The sequence below is a fragment of the Mauremys reevesii genome, linkage group 7, assembly GCF_016161935.1.
Source record: "Mauremys reevesii isolate NIE-2019 linkage group 7, ASM1616193v1, whole genome shotgun sequence".
Taxonomy (NCBI): domain Eukaryota; kingdom Metazoa; phylum Chordata; order Testudines; family Geoemydidae; genus Mauremys; species Mauremys reevesii.
In genome coordinates this window covers 27112927-27135976 of record NC_052629.1, presented here as the reverse complement: position 1 = coordinate 27135976, position 23050 = coordinate 27112927, and the positions used below count along the sequence as shown (strand labels likewise).

General features: G+C 44.3%; 1 long non-coding RNA gene across 1 annotated transcript in view; it reads left to right on the top strand.

Annotated features, from left to right (window-relative positions):
• LOC120369367 overlaps window positions 1-23050 on the top strand; it is a 47235-nt gene that overhangs the window by 7882 nt on the left and 16303 nt on the right. The window contains exon 3 of the long non-coding RNA XR_005583112.1: window positions 8023-8185. This is a non-coding gene — a long non-coding RNA (uncharacterized LOC120369367). The remainder of the gene's footprint in view (window positions 1-8022; window positions 8186-23050) is intronic.

Sequence of the window (23050 nt, the reverse complement as noted above, 5' to 3'; positions counted from 1 at the left end):
TGGGGGGGATATGGAGGAGCAGCAGGGCTGCAGGGGTGAAGGGGCGAGGACAGCGAGAGGGGGAACACATGAAGGGCCAATGGGTGGGCAGCAAAGGCGACATGTAACCAGCCACTGCCTGGCGCCTGCCCATACTCATCAGCCACTGCAGCTCACAGTGCGCAGCCAGTACCGTCTGGAAGTGGGACGGAGGTTGGGACCCTGCTGGCCAAGAGCCGGCACGCAGTGTGGGCTGCACTCACAGATCAGCAGGGGGAGCAGCTGGCCCCATGCACTTCATCTTCACCCCACCACCAGCATTGCATACCCACCCCCACTGACAGCCACTGACCCCTCCTCCTCCTGCCGCTGGTGGGTGGGCAGCTGGCAAGCAGGGATCTGGCCAGCAGCAGGACCCGCCAGTAGAGGGGTGGGGAGAGACAGAAAATACAGGACAATTTGCCTATTTTTAATAAAAAGTTGGGACACCTGCAGAAAGGCGTAAATATAGGACTGTCCCCGTAAAAATGGGATGTCTGGTCACCCTACTTATAACTGTCTCTCTCATATGATTTTAGAAGAATGACTTGCATGTGCATAAATGTGTATAACATGTGCAGAGTGTCTAATATGCAGAGATATGGGAATAACACGGGTGCATTAACTATCATCCTTTCACTTTGGGAAAGTCACTGAAATAGGATCTTTCATAACATGGCTTCACATTTTGTATTAAATACACTGTATCATTATGGAATTCATGCCAGTAAACAGAACTGTCTGGCTCCAATAGGGGAGATTACAATTAACAGATCTGGAAGAGCTAAAGTCAAATTAAAACAAGACCTGTAATCAGGGCCGGCTCCAGACCCCAGCGCGCCAAGCGCGTGCTTTGGGGCGGCGTCCCACGTGAGGGCGGCAGGTGGCTCCGGTGGACCTCCCGCAGACGTGCCTGCGGAGGGTCCGCTGGTCCCGCAGCTCCGGTGGAGCATCCGCAGGCGTGCCTGCGGGAGGTCCACCGGAGCCGCGGGACCAGCGGGCCCTCCGCAGGCACGTCTGCAGGAGGTCCACCAGAGCTGTGGGACTGGTGACCGCCAGAGCGCCCCCCCACGGCGTGCCGCCGTGCTTGGGGCAGCGCAAATGTTAGCATCCATATTCTATTTTTCATGCTTGCTGCATACTTCCTCCCCACTCAGAACCTTTGCCAGCAGAAATCAAAGTAACGCTGCTCTCCATTATTAATCTCTCAGCATCTTCCCTGACATGAGAGAGAGAAGTGACGTTGGGAGCACCAATTTCACTGTGAAAAATGGTAAAAGGAAATGCAAGCAAACATTCCAGTAGGAAGACAATACTGGAAAGGGCGAACACATGGAAAGTTGAGACCTAAGGGATTTCTCAGGATGAAATGGAGACATGAGCGAAATCTTCCTTGATTTTCACTTTGACAAGCCCAGCTCAGTAAGACAAATTACAGGATAATACATAACTGAGGGTTCTTGCTGTCTTTACAGCCATTGTACTTCAGTCTGAAATGGGCATAAATGTTTATTTTATGTAAAGCAAAATCTTTGGATGCTCACATTTTTGGGCTGTGTGTAGAGAGTCAAAACTAAACAATATTTTACATGGTAAAACAGACACACTAATTAAATAAAAATGCTAGATTTGCAATGTATCTTGTTAGAATCACAATTCATTTCCCTTTCAAGTTTTAGTTTCATATAACATGCACTACCTTTTACAAGCATGACTGAAAAGCTACAAAGAGTTTTTGGGGAGAAATGGTCTGCAAAACACCTGGAAATTATAGCCCAACAAAGCATATACAAATGCAATGTTCTTTCACTTAAAGAAAAAAAGAATTATCAGATGAGATATGCCATGGAGGGTAAAGACTAGTGTTACTCCAAAGGTTTCTAAAATGCTATAATAAGAACCAATCAATACAGGTCAATGAGTGACGTTTAACCATATCTTCTGCATTATCAACGGATGCAAACTAAGGCAGATGTTTATGCCTGAATAGACGCTTTATTGTTCCAAACAGCAGCTATGAAAGGGACAAAGCTGATCAAGCTATTGCTCCCCATTGAAGGAGGTAGACAAGCCTTCCAGTCGCCCGTTTGGGGAAGAAGAGATTTGTTTCACTTTCTGTTACTTTCTTTGGTCTCTACACTCCCTATACTGTACAGTGTGTGCAGAGGAGCAAATCCACTGGGTACAGCCCCATGGAGCTTTGCTGAGGGGCTTGAATTATTCGGTGAGATGCTGACTCCCCCACCCCTTTGAATACATGCATTTCCCTTGTGCAGAAATAATGGGTTGGGCCAGGCCAGGCAGGGGTGAGTTGCTGAGACAAATAGATTACCCCCTTCCTCCTGCTCCCTAAGACAATGGCATAATGGACAGAAACATGTGTAAACCTCATGCAGCCTGAAGCAGCATTAACTCCTGCTGTGTGTTCTGTGAATCCGCACCCTGCTCCTCCGAGGGATCACAGGGTCTGGCAGTGTCAGCAGCACAAGAGCTTTGCAATAAGTACAGCTATAAGAACAGATAGTAACCTTTTCTGAGCTGTACGGGTAAATCCACTTTCCAGTCTATTTCTGATGCACCAGTGAACCTGTAAACTGGCTTCTGCGTACCATGTACCTTCTCAGTTCCCATTAACAAGAAAGGGAATTACACACGCGGGGAGAACAGACTTGCACCATTAAAACCAAATACAGGGCTTATGTGAACAAGGAGTAAACTTGTTCAGTTAAAGCAAACCTCACAAGGCAATCCTGACAGTGTATTCAGTTTGGACACGGAAGCAGTTCTGCAGATCTGCTAAAGGAAGGAATGTGTTGAATGAATGAATCTACTGTACGTCTGTGATTGTGGCTTCCATGTGATCTCTCTCTCCATCTCCTTAAATGATAAAGGAATGCATGTAAGGAAGGCCTTTCCACCATCGGAATGACATGCCCAGCACTGACACCCCTTCTGCCTTAAAACCCCAACCAACCCAAAGAAAACAAAAACAAAAACACCACACCCTAAAATAAATGGAATCGCCATCATAGGAGATTTTTAAGAGCAGGTTAGAAAAACACCTGTCAGGGATGGTCTAGATAATACTTAGCCTTGCCATGAGTGTAGGGGACTGGACTAGATGACCTCTCGAGGTCCCTCCCAGTCCTACAATTCTATGAAATCAACTTTTAAAAATAGTTATTTAATAAAATCTAAAATACCAAAACAACCCCCCTACTCTGACCCAAATTTTGATGCCAAAACCAGAGAAATGCCAGATGTTCCATGAAGTCCATGAGGCACATTGCTATTGATTTTATGTGGAAGATATTTACATACTATGGTGATTGACAGATAGAATTACCTGAGCAACATGGTTATACTGGAACTAGTAGCTTCTATTCACATCCATGCAGACAGGGTACTGGGCCCACATGGAGCACCTTGACTTCAAGGGTCTCCCCATGCTGATCTGATTGCAGGACTGGGGCCTTAATATCCGTTCAGGATGAAGGAATCAGCTGTGTTCTCTCCCATTTTCATCTTCACTCCTGAAAATACCATCAGAATTCGGCCCCTTTATTCCCCAACCTACAAACTTTGGCCTCAGATTCACAGATGCTCTTACTAAGGCTCTGATCCTGCGTGTGCTTATTCATGTGTTCAACTTTGAACACGAGTAGTCCCACAGTGGGATAGCTCACATGCTGAAAGTTAACCTCATGTGTGTTTGCAGAAGCTGGGCCTAAACAACTAAAATTCAAAGACTTTAATCTATGCTATTGGCTAGGAATTATTACAAAATCAGTTATTTTTGAGTTAGTGGGGAGGATTCAGATTCTTTTATACACAAGATCTCTATATTTGCTCTCCTGTAGTTTAAAATCATTAATCACTTTCTAGCTATTAAAACTCAAAAAACAACTACAACAGCTCATTTAGCGACACAAGGCAGCTTTTCATGTACCAACTGTAAGAGCAGACTAAAGTGCGTTTCCCACTCCCAGACATGGTAACATTGCACTTGTTTAATTGCAGTATATTTTATAGCTCTGATTACACAACTGACCGGCATAATTAGTACATGACAAACTATGACAAAAACCTAGTTTCCTAATCTCAGTGAGAGCAGGATCAGGCCTCTAACAATGAACACAAGGTATTATTTTTAACTAGTCAAAGGAGTAATGGAAAACTGGACCTAATTTAAAAAAAAATTAATGTCTTCTATTGCCATATGATGATCAAGTTAAACTTTCAAAGAGAAATTCTATACAATCCTATCCTCTTTCATAGAAAAATCCTATGGAATTTAACAGAATGTTTTTCTATAGATTTTTTCTTATTAACATCCCATAGAAATATACACCAGAGAGAAAAATTTTTATTCAACAACTTTGGGATAATTCAAAAAGCCTAGAAAGGTTATTTCTATTGAATTCTAAAGGACTTTTCCATAAAAGAGTTGCTTCTAAGAATGCTATTTTTTTCTGAAGTCCTGCAATACAGTGCATTGTTGCATTGTTCTGCCTTGAAGTCTGCTATTTTTATTAGCTAAGGTGCATAGACTATCAGTGGAGAGCTCCCTAATAAATATATTCATAATGTTCATCAGCTAATGAAAAACAGTAGTGTGGTCTGCATCTGTGAGTCTCATGCAATGCAAAGCAAAAGGCACTTTCACTCAGAACCACATACTTTCAGGATCCTTTCCCACCCTCAAGCCCAATACGAATCTGAATTAAGGAGGAGGATGTGGTCAGCAAAACTCAATCTTCAAGGCTCCGATACCTCAGTTAGAGCAGGAGATGCCCTTGGGTGGCTGTGCAGAGGTGAGCTTATTTGCTTCCCTGTCCCTCTGCTGTGGAAGATAATCCCAGGATAGCAGCTCCTGCATTCCCTGAACCTTAAGGAATGCAGGGACTGCCAGCTCCTACTCTTCCTTCACCTTTGGTGAGCTAGCTGGCAAAAAAGCATGTCAGGCCCCTTATTTACAGTACACCAAGGTTTTCCTGGGAGCTTTTCTATAACTGTTCTCTCTCTCCCCCCCCTCCCCCTCTTCACTGTGTCTCAACCACTTGTTTTCAGAGATGCACCTTAGTTTCAGGATGTTCACTACTTTGTACAGTTCAGAGGGAAAACAAAACTTGATTTGACACACATTATGGCTTCAGCTTTGCCATCTCACACTCTCTCTGCTCGCCTTTCCTCAGAACAGGCTTGCACTACCTCTGAATTACGTAACAGTGACTCAAGTGACATTTTTCCTATGAAGTCTCAGCTTATTGAACTGTTAAGGCCACTTTGTTTCATGTCCCATATCCCTATACCTGTTAAGTGTATTTTATTAATCTTTGTAATATTCCTGTTATTATTTTAGTTTTGCCACTGTTTTCCCCAGTCAGATCCATGGCCTAAAGGACATAAAAGAACTCTCTTTCTTCTATATCCCTTGAAATCTCACTGCCACATGGCTCCCAAGGCTGGCACCTCAGAAGCAAAAGAGCAAACAGTGAAAGGTGCATCTGTCTGATTAAGGCAAGGGAGCTGTTTTGACATTCTCTTCTCAAAGTTCAATGAAAGTAGGGCCCATTGAGAAGGGCGGCCCTGTGGGAAGACAATGTTCATCCAGACTAGATGATTAGATTATAGATTTCAAACATACACATGAAAAGCATCAAGGCAGATAACACCATGTGGCAAAGAGGTAATTCTCCAGTCCCTCCCCAGAAGTATGGCTTCCATAGGTTGATCGGCTGAATTACAATAGTAACAAAGTTCTGCCATCTTGGAGGCAGCCTACCTTGACTGTACTTGGAGTGTCTGATACTTTTGATAACATGTGGTTCTTTTGTTTTTGTGTTGTTGTTGTTGTGCAAAATTCACTAACCAGCTGGCAGACACATTGGTTTTGTTGCATTCCAAAATGAGGGGGAGAGAGAGTAAACAGGTTGGATAAAGTCCAGCTCTTGGCAGTTTTCCCTCTACCCTTGCAACAAAATGTTAGGAGGAGTTGCTAGAGGATAATTTGGTTACATTTGTGACGGGTTGGATCATAGAAAACCGCGTGGGGCTGCCAACTGATGTGCCAAGACTACTTCTGCCCCTGCTTTCCCTGCCAGCTTGGGACTCCAGCACCCTGTCTTGTTCAGCCAGACACACCAGTCTGTTCCAACACAGACCCAGGGTCTGAACCACGTGCCCCAAAGCTGCAGACTTAATGGAAAGCAACTTAAGAAGCGTTCCTGTTTTTAACACTCAGATGCCCAACTCCCAATGGGTTCTAAACTGCAAATAAATCCATTTTACCCTGTATAAAGCTTATACAGCGTAAACTCATAAATTGTTCACCCTCTATAACACTGATAGACCCATATGCACAGCTGTTTGCCCTCCCCCCACCCCTGGTATTAATACATACTCTGGGTTAATTAATAAGTAAAAAGTGATTTTATTAAATACAGAAAGTAGGATTTAAGTGGTTCCAAATAGTGACAGACAGAACAAAGTGAATTACCAAGCAAAATAAAACAAAACACGCAAGTCTAGGTCTAGTACAGTAATAAAACTGAATACAGATACAATCTCACCCCTCAGAGATGTTTCAATAAGTTTCTTTAACAGACTGGATGCCTTCCTAGTCTGGGCACAATCCTTTGCCCTGGTCCAGCCCTTGTTCTAACTCGGGTGGTAGCTAGGGGATTTCTCATGATGGCCATCCCCTTTTTGTTCTGTTCCACCCACTTATATATCTTTTGCATAAGGTGGGAATCCTTTGTCCCTCTGGATTCCCACCCTCCTTCTCAATGGAAAAACACAAGGTTAAAGATAGATTCCAGTTCAGGTGATATGATCACATGTCACTGTAAGACCCTAAGCCTTCATTCCTCCCAGCCTGACTCACAGGAAGGCCTGCTGAAAACAGAGCCATCCACAGTCATTTGATTCAGATCAGGCCCTCTACAGCCATCAAGATTCCAAACCACCATTAATGGCCCACACTTTGCATAATTACAATAGGCCCTCAGAGTTATATTTCATTTGTATAGGCTTTCTTGAAGTCTTCCTAGGGTTGCCTCTTTTTAATGGGAGTGTCTTGAATTTATATATGCTACTTTGCTTCTTGCAGTATCCAGCTCAAGCCAGAACCTTGCTTTGAATTCTTCATTGCTCCTCCCCGAGTCTTGTTTCCCATGGGTAGATGTCTCTGCAGACTCTTAAATCAAGTCAAGCACCTTCACACACTCCAAAAGCCAAATTTCTTCTAACTCCCTCTCCTTTGATGGTTAAAGTTTCCAAATGTGATGTAAACGCGCCACTCCCATCTTTCCCCCAGTACCCCCTCCCCTGCACTACAGACATATACACACTCTTCCTATTTTCATGCATACATTTACACATCTAGGGTGAAATTGTGACTCTGAGGAAATAAATAACAAAACTCCCATTGATCTCAGTGGAACCAGAATTTCACCCCAGGTTCTTAAAGTGCAGAAAATTTGGAAGGCAATAATTTGTAACTCAAAGATTTATTTTGCTGAAAAACCAACCTCACGAGAAGAGAATTATATCGCATGTTCCATCAACAGCATTTTTCAAAGTAGCAGAATAATGACTATCCCCATTTTATCAAAGGGTAACTATGGCACTTAAAGGTGACATAACTTATATGAATATTTGATTAATTTCCCTCCAACCTCCACCCAGAGAGGGGAGTGTGTCTGTCTGTGAGCTATTTCAGTTTTCTATTAGTGTAATGCACTCTCTGTAATATTCTCCTATAGCCTTCTTAGGGTGGTTTTTTTTTTCCTCATTAAGATTATCCTAGAATTAATCTTGAATACATAAATGGAATTATTGCAGTGCCGGTAAATAAGGACTTGTAGGAGATGAGCTAGTATTCAGATGTTTGAATTGCTTTCTGCGATGCTATAAGTGATTCTTTACTTACTTTTCTTTTGAAAGTCACAAAAAAGTTCATGCATTTTTTTGCATGGGTATAAAGTTTCTGTTGTTTTCTAGGTTTCCTCCATGCCAAGATACCAGATGGGCATGAAAATCCTGGCCTCACTGAAGTCGATAGCAAAACTCCCTTTGACTTAAATAAGCCAGGCTCCGTGACTCCCATCAGAATGCAGTGAGCTTTGCAAGGATTCACATGGTACCAGTCAGCAGATACAAAAAGGTAGTGGCAGATCACTTTGCAACATCCACTGAGGTCATGCATAGGGTGACCAGATCACAACACTAAAATATCGAGACACATTGGGGTGCCATCAGCTCTGCCCACAGTCTACCCCCACTCTGCCACAGGTCCCGCCCTCACCCCGCTCACCCCCGCCACCAGGCCCTTCCTCATCCCCCGGCCCTCTGCTGGCTTGCTGCATCCCTCCCTCAGTCCCCCACCCACCACTCGCCTCCTCACCCCGCCCTGCCCAACACTTGCCTCTTCACCCCCCTGCCTGCCACTCACCTCTGCGGCACCGACTTCCCCTCTGCCGGGTGGGTGCTTGCCCACCCCCCGCCTCTTCCCACCCAAGCATCCGCCCTCATTCTATCCCCATTCCACCCACTTCCCGCAAGTCCCCACCCCTGATCTGCCTCTTCTCCACCCCCTCCTCTGAGTGTGGTGTGTCCCCGCTCCTCCATCCTGGAAAGCGCTAAGTGTCGCCAAACAGCTGTTATGCGGAGGGAAGCACTGGACGGGGGGAGGAGTGGGGACATGGACCACTGGGAGGGGAAGAAGGAGACAAGGCGGAGGGAGCTTGGCTGTAATTTTTCCCCAAGGGGGGGTCCAACCATGGAGCACCCACGGAGTCAGCGCCTCCCTCCCACACCCCTCCTTACCTGAATATCAGGACAAATGGCGTCTCAATGGTACATTGATCGGGATGCAGGACAAAGGGTTAAATATCGGGACAGTCCCGATTTTACTGGGACATCCGGTCACACTAGTCATGCAAAATAGGGAAGACATGGAGCACAAAGAGTTAAAGGATGTCGTGAAAAGGTCAGACTCACACTGAGTTGCTTGGGGGATTGCTACCATAGACAGACCTGTGGTTGTGGTTTATCTTTTGAGTCACTTGAACTTAATTGTAAGAAGAGTGAAGTGGAGAAACAGGAAACAAAAGCAAGATGATAACAGCCTTGCCACAGGATTAACAACAAAAAAATTATTTTTTGCAAGTCTGTTGTCAGCCATTTTCCCCTCAGAAAAGTTAACAGCACCTATCCTCTCGAGCAAAAATAAATCAGTGTTCTCAATAGAACTCTAATGCCAGACGTTGCATAATTTTGTCTCTAACTACTCACTATAGGAAAGGATTTTAGAACAGTATTTTCTACACACAATTTCCCCTACCCACCTCCCCCCACATCTAATTATTAGTGACTTGGGAGAGGTGCCTGCTCTTGCACGCAAACAGGATGTTGCTGTTACACACACCTCCTTTCTCTGTGATGCACACCCTGAGGCATATGTAAAGAATGTGTGGACATAGCCAGTCTGCCAACTGGGAAAAAGTCACTTTCATGTAATTCTCTTGTTCCTGGGGCTTCTCTCAGCCTTAGTGCCCCAATACTCAAGTAACTTCCAGAAACCATGAAATAACTCTTTCCCTTATGGAACACTTTGTATCTAGAGAAGATTGTCTAAACAGACTAATCTCTCAGCTTCTCTGCGGGGTGAGTAAATACTGTCCAGAGTATGCAGATAAGAAAAACATATAAACAGGAGATTAGTGCAATTCAGTGACAGGTGGGATGGAAACAGATCCACACGTGTTCCTGGCTCTTTGTTCTGAGATCATATTGTCTGTTATGTGATCACATACTCTCTCTCAAGTAATGCTATACAATATTTTTCTAGGTATACCTATCTAGCAGCTTGTAGTGTTGTGTTCCATGTATGCCAAGGGAAGTCCAGGAGAGCTATTTATTACAGAAGGAACTGGTAGTGCTTAAGGTTGCCCAACACTATCCATTATAAGACCCTGTATTCAGTTCTTATAATTTTGCCAAACTTCAACCATTTGGGCTGAACATTTCCATGCCAGGTGTTTGCCTAAAGCTGAATTGTTCTGGAAAGTTTCAGTTAAAATGGTTCAACCATTTCTGAGAATGCAATTAGGGAAAAAACACATTTTTTGCCCATGTTAAAAAATTTCTTGCAGTTGTGTAATTGAGACGCCTTGGGTCAGGGACTTGAAATTTAGCAGAAGGGTGACTTTGTGACAGGGATGTGCCATTTGCGGTCCCTGTGAAAACTATTCAAATTTGGCCCAGTTATAAGCCTTTGAAAAAAATCTCAGTTCTCACATGCTCAGTAGAGACTTGTTAGAGTTTGACAGCAAAATTATCCAATAATTATAGGATCACAGAAATAAAGGGTTGGAAGAGGCCTTAAAAAGTCATCTAGTCCAGCCTCCTGCACAGAGGCAGGACCAAATAAACACCTATAAGGGATGGTCTAGGTTTATCTAACCTGTCTTAAAAACCTTCACTGCTGGGGATTGCACAAACTCCCTTGGAAGCCTGTCACACTGCTTAACTATCCAACTTACTTCCATCTGTACTGGGCATGCTCTAGCCTAGAGCTGCAGACTCTGAGCAGGACTTTCCTACACTGCTTCTGGGGCCCACTGTGGTGCTAGGCACTGTAACTGAAAACAGAATGAGAATCTTATTTACTGGCGGAAAAGGTGGGATGGAGACTCTTCATAACTATTTTTAACAGTGAGGGCAAGGGCAGGGCAAATCTTAGGCTGCAAATGACCCAAGGAATTTTTTTTTCCTGATTGAGCACTAGATTTTTATTTATTTTATTTGTTAGAAGTAGGAAGGAAAAGTAAATTGGTGAGTCAGCTTGCATCTGGTCAGTTTCAGAGTTAGTGAGCTTCTGCTCTCCAATACCCTGAATTCATCTCCCCATGATCCACATCAGAACAGAACTGACAGTTTCCATTACAGAGGTTTGCTACACAGAAGCCTGGAAGCATTGCATATGGCAAGTGGCTTAACAGATAAAAGAACCCCTGCAACATATTTTTTTGGGGGAAGGACCTTTGAATGTCTGTTTCTTCCTCATTCCCCATTAGCTATGTCACTGTTACCCTTTTGCTGGAGGCACCAGTACTGCACTGGGGATTGTTTAACAAATATGTTCAGGACACTAGGTTTAGCAATTTTTTGTAATCACTTTGCACGGGAACGTTAAGAGCTCCCATCTTTGCACCACAAAACATGTTAGCTTTCATTGGAGGCAGTCATGTCTGCCAGTAAAACATGAATGTTACAGCACATTCTCTGGACAGGAAAAAGCCAATTGGCCAAGAATGTCTTTCATATTTTGTTATCATTGGCCTACATGATCTCATTTCTCCTGATTTATAAATTTCTCTGAACCATGACATTTCTTCAGTTACTGTAGGTCAACTGGCCTTCCCTTTTCCAGTAAAACCAACTGCTTCAGCACTTACATTATTAATGTTTAGCATCACTTTCCTTGTTCTCAGAGCTGGATCCTGTTCATTAACAGTTGTTTCCTTTCCATGGCAATGATATAGCAGATGAATCTCAATAAGATCTGGTACCCACCTTCTTTAATTTACATTGACATCTTCTAAACATCATGTTTGCTTTCTTCATCACAGCGGACATCAGACTCCCCTAGAAACATCTCCTCCTGGATTTGAACAGATTCTGTGCATGCCATTAAGCCATTTCTGTCTGCCTACAAGTGCCTTAACGATATGAACATTACCATCTGGCCTGCAATGCATTAAAGACCCACAGACATTTGGGGGATGAATGCACTTGAAAAATTCACCTGCATAATTATCCATGGTGGAAGCACTTTTATAGACACAACACAGGTATTTTTACCACCTTGCTGTTTAACCTTGACATGGTGATAAAGATACCTGAGCCCTTTCACCACTAGCACTTCCGTTGTTGTTACCACAGGTGATGAATTACAGGTCTGAATTTTGCAACCACAGACAAGGCCCGACTGGAAAACTTTGAAATAGAAACATCATGTTTAGAGACGGTTGTGCATCTCAGATTTTTTTTAAAGCAAAATAGTTTCTAAATGGAATGATTTTCAAAATTTTCCCCAGAGTTGTCAGCAGCTCATGATAAAGAAAATGCTAATGATATAGCCTGGAGAAGAACATGCGATAAAAATAAATTGAAATGCAGTTCATCTCCATTGTGCAAGCAGCTGGTCATAACTGGCTGATCATAACTAATCCCCGGCATCCGTAATGGGAGGAGGAAAAAATAATTAATTACAGCTGATAATGTCTGATGGAAAGACTAGTGTAACCTTGAGAGAAGGGTGAACTGGATTTAGGTCCAAAGCTGCCCATAGTTAGAAGCAGCACTGGAGAAACCACAAATCCTTATCCTTATCACAAATCCTTTCAAGATGGTGAGCTATTGGAGACCACACATCACAGAACAGAAAGGATAAAAAATAAGAAAATATTTAGTTAAACCAGGAAAGAAGCAGTTTTCTCCCTACAGCTTAAAGAGTCTTCACAAACACTGAAATATTGATTAGCACATTGGCCCACCTGCAGATTTTGTTGTTATATTCAGTTAAGAATCAGAAGCTATTTAAACAATGTAACCATATGCTGGCAATTCTATAGTAATAAACACTGCATTACTTGCTAGTACAAGGATACATTCTGAAGATGTATCATGGTGGTTTGAACTTTAACTCTATTTAAATGGAAGGAGATGGTACTTTGGGAACACTGAGTTTCAGATTATCACTGTGGGCCTAATTTTGATCTCACATGCAATGCCTTAAACACAAATTTAACTCTAATGAAGTTATTCTGAATTTATTCTGGTGGACTGATCCATATCCCACTGAATGTCAGTAGAAAGACTTCATTTGATTCAGATCAGGCCCTCTACAGCTACATGTACAAATAAATGAAATTACAGTTTTATATAACAAAATAAAACTGTATCTGCCCTTCCCACTTCCCCATTATATGAAGCTGAACCTGATAAGGGATTTATTCTCTAACCCATTCTGTCGTATACATTTCCTGCACATATTTTTTCCTGTCCATTCCTTTTTCAGAAGAAAGAAGAGAGCCTGGGACACACTAATTAGTTATGGATTTGTTACCTGGGCCTGGTCTACACTACAAAGTTAGGTTGATGTAAGCCGCCTTGTGTCTACCTAGTTGTGCATGTGTCTACACTTAAATTTGTCTCCCACTGATGTAAGTGCCCTGTTACAGGAACAGAGTAACACCACCTCCAAGAGTAGCATTGAGCCATGGTCAATGTACTAAGGTTGACGCAATATGAGTGTAGACACTGCGTTACTTATGTCAACCCTAACAGTCCTCCAGCAGCTGTCTCACAATGCCCGACACTGACTGCTCTGGTCACAATTGTGAACTCCGTCACAGAGACCAGAAGATCCGCCTCCACTCTAAAGCCCCATGCATCTTTGAAATGTCTTTTCCTGATTGTCCAGTTTGGTGAGCACACCTAGCAGCTCTCCATCATTGTGTGCAACTGCCAAGCCAACCATGCCTGCTACATATTCCAGACACACTTCTGTTTGGAGTAGACAGGAAATATTGGATCTCCTGGGCTGGGGGGGGGAGAGAAAAGGCTGTGCAAACACAGCTATGGACCAGCAATAGCCACTCATGGATATTTATGAGCAGATTGCCCCGGGAATGCAGGAAATGTGGTATGACAGAGAGCAGCAGCAGCGCTATGTGAAAGCGAAGGAACTGTGTCAGGCATACCAGAAGCCCAGGAAGGCCAACAAATTGACCCAGTGCCAAGCCAGAGACCTACTGCTTTTACAAAAAGCTGCATGCTATACTTGGCAGAGAACCCACTAATATGCTGCACACCACCATGGATACCTCTGAGAAGCCCAAGCCACAGGCCCTTGGCCTGAACAACAAGGACAAGGAGGATGTGAAAGAGGAAGACGGAGGACATGTGACTGGGGATCCAGCTATGCTTCGAGCCAGGACACATTTGAGAGTCTGATGCAGTCCTGGCAGTCGAGCACAGGCGAGCCCAGTGCAGGTGAAAGAAACTCAGGTAAGTGTCTAACCGTATTGATGAACTGATGACACTTCCCCCACCCCACTTTTCATTCATTTACTACTATTAGAAGAGGTAGCTGTACAACAAAGAGTTATCTGCTTTTCATTCCCCTGTAGAGTTGTGCAAGGGGGGCCATACAGAGCACAAAGGGATGCCCCTTCAATCCACCTGAGAGATCTCAATGCAACTTCCAAGGAGCTACTCCGCAATCCTCTCCCAAAGGTGTCTAGGGATGGCAGCCTTATTTTTTTCTCCACAATAGAAACACTTTCCTGCGCCGGTCAATGATAACTAGGGTGACCAGATCACCACGCTAAAATATTGGGATAGCACCCCAATGTATCAGCCCCACCCACAGTCCACCCCCACTCCTCCCAGGCTCTGCCCCAGGTCCCATTCCCTCACCACGCCCTACCTCATTCCCTGGCCTACCGCTGGTTTGCTGTGTCCCTCCTCAGTCCCCCACCCACTGCCTGCCTCCCTGCCTGCTCACTCGCTTACCTGCCACTTGCCTCTTCACCCCCCTGCCTGCTACTCACCCCTATGGCACTGACTTCCCCTCTGCCAGGTGGGTGCTCTCCCATCCCCACCCCGCCTCCTCCCCTGAGTGCATCGCATTCCCGCTCCTCCTCCCTCCCTCCTGGAAAGTGCTAAGTGCCACCAAAAGCTGTTAGGCGGCGGGAAGCATTGGAGGCGGGGAGGAGTGGGGATGCAGTGCACTGGAGGGGGTGGGGAGGAGAAGGAGGCGAGGAGAGAGGAGCTTGGCTGCAAGTTTTTCCTGTGGGTGCTCCAGCCCCAGAGCACCCACAGGGTCAGTGCCTCCCTCTTGCTCGCCTCCTTACCTGAATATTGGGACAAATGGCGTCCCGATCATACATTGATCAGGACGTGGGACAAAGGGTTAAATATCAGGACATCTGGCCACCCTAATGATAACTGATAGGCACCACTGCAGTAAGCAGATTAGCAGCATACAGGCCCTGGGAGGCTTTGGGATGCCAGCAGCAGCTGTGCTATCTGTGCCTTTGGTACCCTCAGGAGTGAAATATCAGCTAACCTCACCACTGCCTGTGGAAAAGGTGCCAGTATTCAGTGCCATTGCCTTATACTCATAGTTTCAAGCAACCGAGCAATTCTCTCCTCATTTCTCTTGCCGCGGATGACCATTTTTACCGTGGCTGGTGCTGTGAGTGGCACCATGCAGAAGCACGCCACAGCAGAAGTGTTGGGGAGCCAGGAAAGAAAGTTCTGAATCTCAACTTTCACTTTTCATTTTTACTATAATGACAATGGTACTTCTGTATGTTTTATCTGGAGCTGCTGCCTTTGCAGCCTGGAGGAGTTCCCTCTCCACACTCACGGAACCTGCACCAGATGAGGAAGAGAAAGAAGAGTACTTGGGATGACATGTTCAATGAAATCCTGCAAGCCAGTGCTGCATCAGATCATGAGTAGAAGGCCTGGAGCATGAATGCTGCAGCCAGCTTGGAGAAGGAAACAGCGGACAGGAGAAAGGTCCAGGAGTTCCAGCAGCAAGAGGAGAGGAAGATGCACCAGGACATAATGAGGCTTCTCCGGCTGCAGACTCTTGTGGATCTACAGGTTCAACAATCACGAACCCGCCTCCCTTTGCAGTCCATGGAGAAATTCATTATAGCATCTTCATACACCTTCCCACTCAACATTCTACATGGTATCATGGGCTGCATCCCTACCACTGAACATTAAGAACCACCACAGCTTTACATACACTGACCTGTGAAAGCCATGGTTGCTGTACATGTAGCCAAAATGGACATGAATGTTCTTTCCCCTTGCTAAGTTCTGTTCCATTAATGTATTATGTTGTTAATGTATTTGCTTTTAAATTGCACAGATTTTTGCACACTGGTTTTGTTACTGAATAAAATTCTAATCTTTGGAAAATAATTCATCTTTATTAGTTCACAACATATACTGCAGAATGCCTAATGGCACCAAAAGCACTCACTTGCTTGTTACTGTCCAGTGTGACAACTCATAGGATCAGTGACAAACACAGTGTAATAATCATAAATGAACAGCAAGTACCACAAAATTAACAGGTGCACTGGCAGTGTTCTATTCAGAGATGTACACAAGTACCACACAATTCCTAACAGGCCTCAAAACAGCAGGACCAAGTGCAGAACAATCCACCACAACAACACAACACTGTGGCTTACTGTTAAAGTGTTCTTTCAAAGCCTCCCTGAGCCGTATAGCTCCACATTGAGCTCTTCTACCAGCCCTCACGTCTGGCTGTTCAAACTCAGCAGACAGCCGCTCCACCTCCGCCCTCTACCTTGGCGGCAGCTTTTCCCCACTGATATCATGCAGGACGCAGCAGGCAGCTATGATGTTCTTTTCACAGAGATTCAGTCTTGTGGGTAAGCAATGTCAGTGTCCCTTCAATCCACCAAGAGCACCTTCAGCTGTCATTATGCACCTGCTGAGCCAGGGATATAGATGATATTATGGGATGGAGAAAGTTGCATGCTGGGAAGTTGACCCCTTGCTCCCAGTCAACTATGTGCCTCATTTCTGCCCCACCATATATTGCCAAAACATCCCAGAAGACACTGCACTGGACAGTGGTGGGTTGCACACTGGGCTACCTACCCATAGTGCTCTGCCCTGTGCATCGACCCAAGCGCAGCGCCAACACAAGGAGCCAAGTATGTGCGCACACACAAGCAATATGCTAACTGCGGTGGCTTTATGGCAACATAACTTGCATCAGCCAAAGTTTTTAGTGGAGACATGGCCCTTGGCTAATGTCACCTGCGACATGGACAGAAAAATCAGGTCAACACTACATTTTAGAACTGAAGGAAGGGCTCCAGACCTTGTGTAGGCTGGTGATGGCACTGTCAATCTTGATAATCCAGCAGGTTTCTGAATAAACCCTGTGTAGCACTGTTTATTCAGCAATGCCATTGCATCATCCTTCCCTCCCAATCCCACTTACATCACAGCAGGGCTAAGATTAAATTCTCCATTAGATTGTGCCTTACTAGCCCATGTTTCGCAGTCTACCACAAGCCACGTCCATCATGGCCCTATCTTTCAAGCTCTCCACCTGCAAAATTTAGGAGTCCCAAGTGGCTTAGTACATCCCCAGCTGTTTTACTACACAGCGCTAAGGTGATCTAACAGTTCCACCTTTACCATAAACAAGTCATCCATGATGTAAGGGACTATTCATACAGGGCATCAGGGATGCAAGGCACCCTGACAAATGAGGTGGTAATATCCCTGCCCTGGAGAATTTGTAGTCTAAAGAAATTGTTAATGCTGATTTACAGTCAAAAGCTGACAGAGACAACTAAAGTTGTTTGCAAACCCCTTGGTTGATTTTGTAGATCATTGCAATTCCAAGGGAAAAATGTGAACACACCTACACATGGGTTGTATGATTAAGATGCCCAGGCTCAGCTCTCTGCTTTGCCAAGCAAGAGACTGGAGTTCAGTCATGGGCCTCATTCTTCCCTTCCTTGCACCTGTGCAAAGGGGCAGCGGGGAAAGAGGGGTGTAAGACATTAACCACTCTGAAAGACAGCAGTTTACACTCACTTTACAGAGGTGCAATGACTGCATAATGTTCAAGGCAGTGGAGAACCAGGCTTACAGCTTGGGCCAGCAGGGACTAGGAGCACTGTAGAGGCAATTAACTCAACCTTGGGAGCAACACTGATGGGGTCTGGAAGGAAATCAAATCCAGTCTTTCATACATGCACTGGTGGCCTTAGAACAGAGGTAAAAAAAAAATAGTGACTTGGGGCTCAGACAGGGATGCAGAGGCCCTTAAAGATTGGACAAAAGTAAGAAATATAAATATTTAATACAGATTATGAACTGAATAGTGTTGATAGGGTAAATTAAGCAACAGACTGCTGGTGCGGTACTGCTAATTAACATACACATGAGGTGTGCAGTGAAGCAGGAAGCAAAACCAATTGCTTCCATTGTACCTGAGAAGTGGCTTAATTAGCAATTGCTGCACAAGCTGGAGTGGTTTACTGTGATTATAAAACGGATTTAAAAAAAAATCTACAGGATTACAAATAGGGCATTAAACAATTTTTGGAATCTTTCAAGGCTCAGCATTTTCTAGGTTTATTAGTTGCTCCATTCACCTCAGTAGCACCTGCCCCTGGCTAGGCTGCTTGCAAACTCCTCTTGGACAAAGATCCAACATTACCTCAGCTTCTGTGCAAATGAATAGAATGAACTGGGATAATAAAAAGGTACTTAACGTAGTGCTTGGAGGGTGAGATTTCTTGTGAGGGAGAAACAGACTCAGTGTCAACCTTCTCAGGGTATGGCTACACTTACAAATCTGCAGCGCTGGTAGTTGCAGCGCTGGTCGTCCAGCTGTGCAGGGCCAGCACTGGTGTGTGGCCACACTCACAGCTACCAGCGCTGGTGTGTAGCCACATTTGCAGCGCTGTTGGGAGTGATGCATTATGGGCAGCTATCCCAGCATTCAAGTGGCAGCAACGTGCTTTTCAAAAGAGGGGGGTGGGGTGGGGCGTAGTGTGGCAGGGAGCGGGCGAGAGAGAGAGAGAGTGGATTTTTGGAGCCAACACTGTGTGTTACCTTCCTGCCTTGAAAAATCAGAACATGTTCCCGATCCCTTACCCTTAACTCTTAACTGCAAACAGCCTGCAGCCAACGGACTCCCTCTTTCCCCTCTGCCCCGTTTCTGTCAAGCAAACACTCACTCCCTGCCTGCCTCATTATCTCATTTGATTGTTCACATATTGATCACAGCAAACAGGAGCTGTGTTTGTAGATAAGCAGCTCCGGGAGCTATGGAGCTCTGAGTTCACAACAAAACAAAGAGAGGCTGCATAACAAAACAAAGAGAGTAATTTATAAAAGCATTCTGGGATATCTGCTAATACCCTGGAGGCCAACAGCGCTGGTGTGTGGCCACACTTGATGACCAGCGCTGCAGTACCAGTGCTGCAATCTTTATTCCCCATGCTGAGCCAGGTGTACGGCCAGCGCTGCAGCCAGGGAGTTGCAGCACTGGATGTGCCCGGCAGGTGTGGACACTTACTAATTGCAGTGCTGGAAAGCCTCCACCAGCGCTGCAACTCGCAAGTGTAGCCATACCCTCAGATTCTTCTGGTCACATCCCCATCTTCTCAGCCTGTAACACTCCACTAGCTCCCTTCCCCAATCCATGCTTTACTGGCCTTTCCTACACTGGGAAAAATGAGACCCTCATTCACAGCCAGTGTAGCTTCACCAGTAATAGCAACAGTGGAAGCTGTAGCAACAGCACCCAAATGCTATCTACAGTATGGTCCAGTCTACACTAATATCCCCTACCATTGCTATGCCTGGTACTAGAGGAAGATGGGAGAATTTGAGAAAATTCTTAGTGTGGACAGGTGTATCTTTGATTTAGGAAAGCACATGGAGCAATGGCTAAGCTGTTCTTTTTAGGTACATTATAAATATAAACAATTAACTAGGATGGCCCTGGCTTCCAGCAGATTTGTGGGGGGGACCACTTGTTCTCAGAGGCGTACCCTCTTGCTCACTCACCAGGTATGGGATAAACATCTCCTTCCTCCCAGCTGCAGTGTGGTAGAGTGGGATCCAGAAGAGCTGGATTCTATTGCTGACTGCCACTGACCTGATGTGTGACACTGAGCATGTAACTTCATCTTTCTGTGCCCCTGGTTTTCCTGCCACCCTTTGTCTGTCTGTCTTCCCTAATAGGAATATCATTTATTTGGGGACAGAGACTGTATCTATGTGTTTGTACGGTGTAGCAGGGCCCTGAGCTTCACTGGGGCCTTTAGGAGAAAGTTGGTGAAAATAGAGAAAAAACCCTCTTTGCTATTGCCTACAGTGCTACTGGTATCTGTTCAGTTTGCAGAAGGGCTGCTGGTGTTTTAACCACTGTTCTCTCTTCCTGCTCGGAGCGTGAGCACTTCACACACCAGTGCAGCTGGTGGCCTGTTTACCCTCAGGTTCCTGACAGGGCTAGCAATGGTGTAGCTGGACAAACAATAGTCATAGTGGGCAGTGTTTGAGCAATTTCATTGTAGTTTTCTGCATGTCTTTATAATTGATCAATCAAGAAATGCAGAAAGCTACATTAGTGTTCCAAACCTAGACCTAGTGGGAGATAACATCATTGGGTTTTCTTCCCACTGAGTTTCAATTTGTAACAGCACTGTAGGTTTCTGCACTGGTTTATAAATCATTATAGTAATTGTATTATATATAGTAGGATCACAATTTAAAAGGATGTTTATTAAGAGATCAGAGCTAGAAAGGTGAGCAGACATTTATAAAAGTAATTCCTGCCCAGACCACTACTCCCTATTCCTTGGAACTGATGTAGCTCTTCCTGGTATGAAAACTACATCTGTGAGGGTCAAGCCACAGGAAATGAGCCAGACAGCAGTAATTAGAGTCTGGCAACATCTAGCACAAGAGTGAGAAAATTATGTATGTATTAAAATAAAGTAAAACTTTTTCATTAGTTCAATGGAAACTTTTGCCTGTCAGACAAATCATGATAGTTGTTGAGGCACACCTGGTGGGGTAAATTCCATGAACTACTTTAAAGAAAGGGAAAAAAGGGGGAGGGGAGAAATATGAAAAGTGCTGGCTTTTCTTTTAAAGGTCCCCTCTGTCCTAAAGTAACTTTGACTTGTCAGACACAGCAGAACAGGAAAGCAGCATGAAGTGAACAAGGAGCCACAAATCGGGTATTTTGATAGCATGAACAGCCGCTCACACCTGTTTACTCTGATTAGGCTTCCAGGGAACACACTGCTCCATCTGAACAGACTACGCGTGTCGCTTTCCCATTGCTTAGACTCAGTGAAATGCATTGCAGAATCTGTTCCCATGCAACTGGCCCAACAGAGCAACAGAGCAGGATGCCAATGAAGTGAATAGTAAGCCTGCATGCCTCAACTGGAGAAGATACCTTGTTTCAGAGGTAGTTGGGATATTTAGCTATTTTAAATATCTTGGTGAAGGTATCTGTCGTCAGACTGACAGGTGAACATTTCAAATAGCGGTGCGTGACCTTATTTGGGCAAAGAACAGCCTCCAAAGCTGTTGTCATTTTGTAAATCAGTCCTTTTGGTACTTTATAATCAACCCACTTCGTACATTGCTGGACCCATAATATTGCTCCAGAGCTTGTTTTGTGTTGACCCAGAATGAACTGCCACTTCATGTGGCAATCTCAGATCAGCACTCAATTAAAGACTGTTTTAGCAGTATCTAGAAGAGTAGAGTAGTGACTAAGCAAGGGCGAGGAAGTAGGGGCACAGATGCCCTACCTACATTACAAACAAGTTTAACAATGGTTATTAAACTAAACTCAACAGTTGCTCTACCACAGCACATTTCAGACTGACCTGATAACTCAGAGGCAAGATAGTCCTGTGGTTAGCATGTAAACCTAGACTGTGAGAGAGCTGGGTTCAACTCCTGCTCCACCACAGACTAATTGTGTGAACTCTGGCAAGTCAGTCTCTCTGCATGTCAGTTCCCTCTCTGTAAAATGTGATAATAGCAGTACCTTAACCTTATGACAAGGGTGTTGAGAGAATAAACACACCAGAGACTGCGAGGGGGTTAGATACTGTTATAATTAGCACCATAAGTATGTAGGACAGATTGAAGAGGCTTAAGTGATGTCAGAACTGGCATCAAAATCTCTCTCAGATTTAAAAGCTGAGTTGGCTCACCCCCACAGGAGGGTCTCTGGAGAGGAAATCTGTGAGGCTCTCCAGTATGTCAGCAAAATAATAGACAATGAAGTCCCTCAAAATAAGCTATTAAGGAAACTAAGTTCTGGGAGAGATCATGGATTAGAAACTGGCTAAGAGACAGATGGAGGAGTATGCATAATAAAACATCCCACTTTAACATGGAAAGAAGTTAACAGCAGGGTACCCTAAGGATGCCAATATCCTTGTTTAGCATTGAAACTGGAAGGAAAAATTAAAGCCAACAAAAGTAAATGCTAATTTAAAACACATGCCCTTAATTTAACCGGTGGAACTCATTGTTACAAGATATTACTAAAGCCAAGAGTAGGACTGAAAAAAGAATTAGATATTTACATCCAAGACAAGAACGTTGATTGTTATACAAAGCTGGATATCAGTATTCATGTTTCAGGTCACAAACTTTCCATTAAATGCCTGGAAGAATCTTCTCCTAAAAAAGTTAGACATGTCAGAAAACAGATAGTCAAAGTAGTAAAAAAAAACAAACAAACAAACAAAAAAAACCACAAAAACAAACAAAAAAACCCCAAACAATTAGAAGCAAAAAATATCTAAAACTTAAATAGAGAATAATTTTAAAGAGTGAGTATAGGGCCAAATCCTGTTTTCCTTATTCTATAATTGTCCGTAAGAGGGTTTCTTGACTCACCCTCTGAAGACACTGGCTACTCTCAGAAGAATCACTGGTCTGACTTGGAATGGCAATTCCTATATTCTGATATTTCTCCCGAGCCATTTGGGGATGGGGTGTGGGACAGAGAGTTTGCTCTATAGCAGAATGAGCCATAGCTTCCCCATCCCAAACCCAGATGATCTTCCAGGATCTGCCATAGCTATTAAGTCTTCTTCAGTGGCACAGATTGTAGAGTTGCTCTACTAGGGACTTCCTGGACCCTTCATAAAGGGGGATTTCCTAATGCAGAGGATTCAGTGGAAAAGATGTTACAGCTTCATGACACCTGACTTTTACTAGTTATTGCCATAGGGCTGGTAGGAGAATACAGGTGCATCACACTAACTTTACTCATCCTTCCACGTACTCTCAGGAAGGGGATGATAGTATCTTGGTGACAGCAGACAATTTTCCTTCCCCATGGGAGATCTGAATGGAGACTGAGGGTGAACATCTTGGCCTAATACTAGCGTGT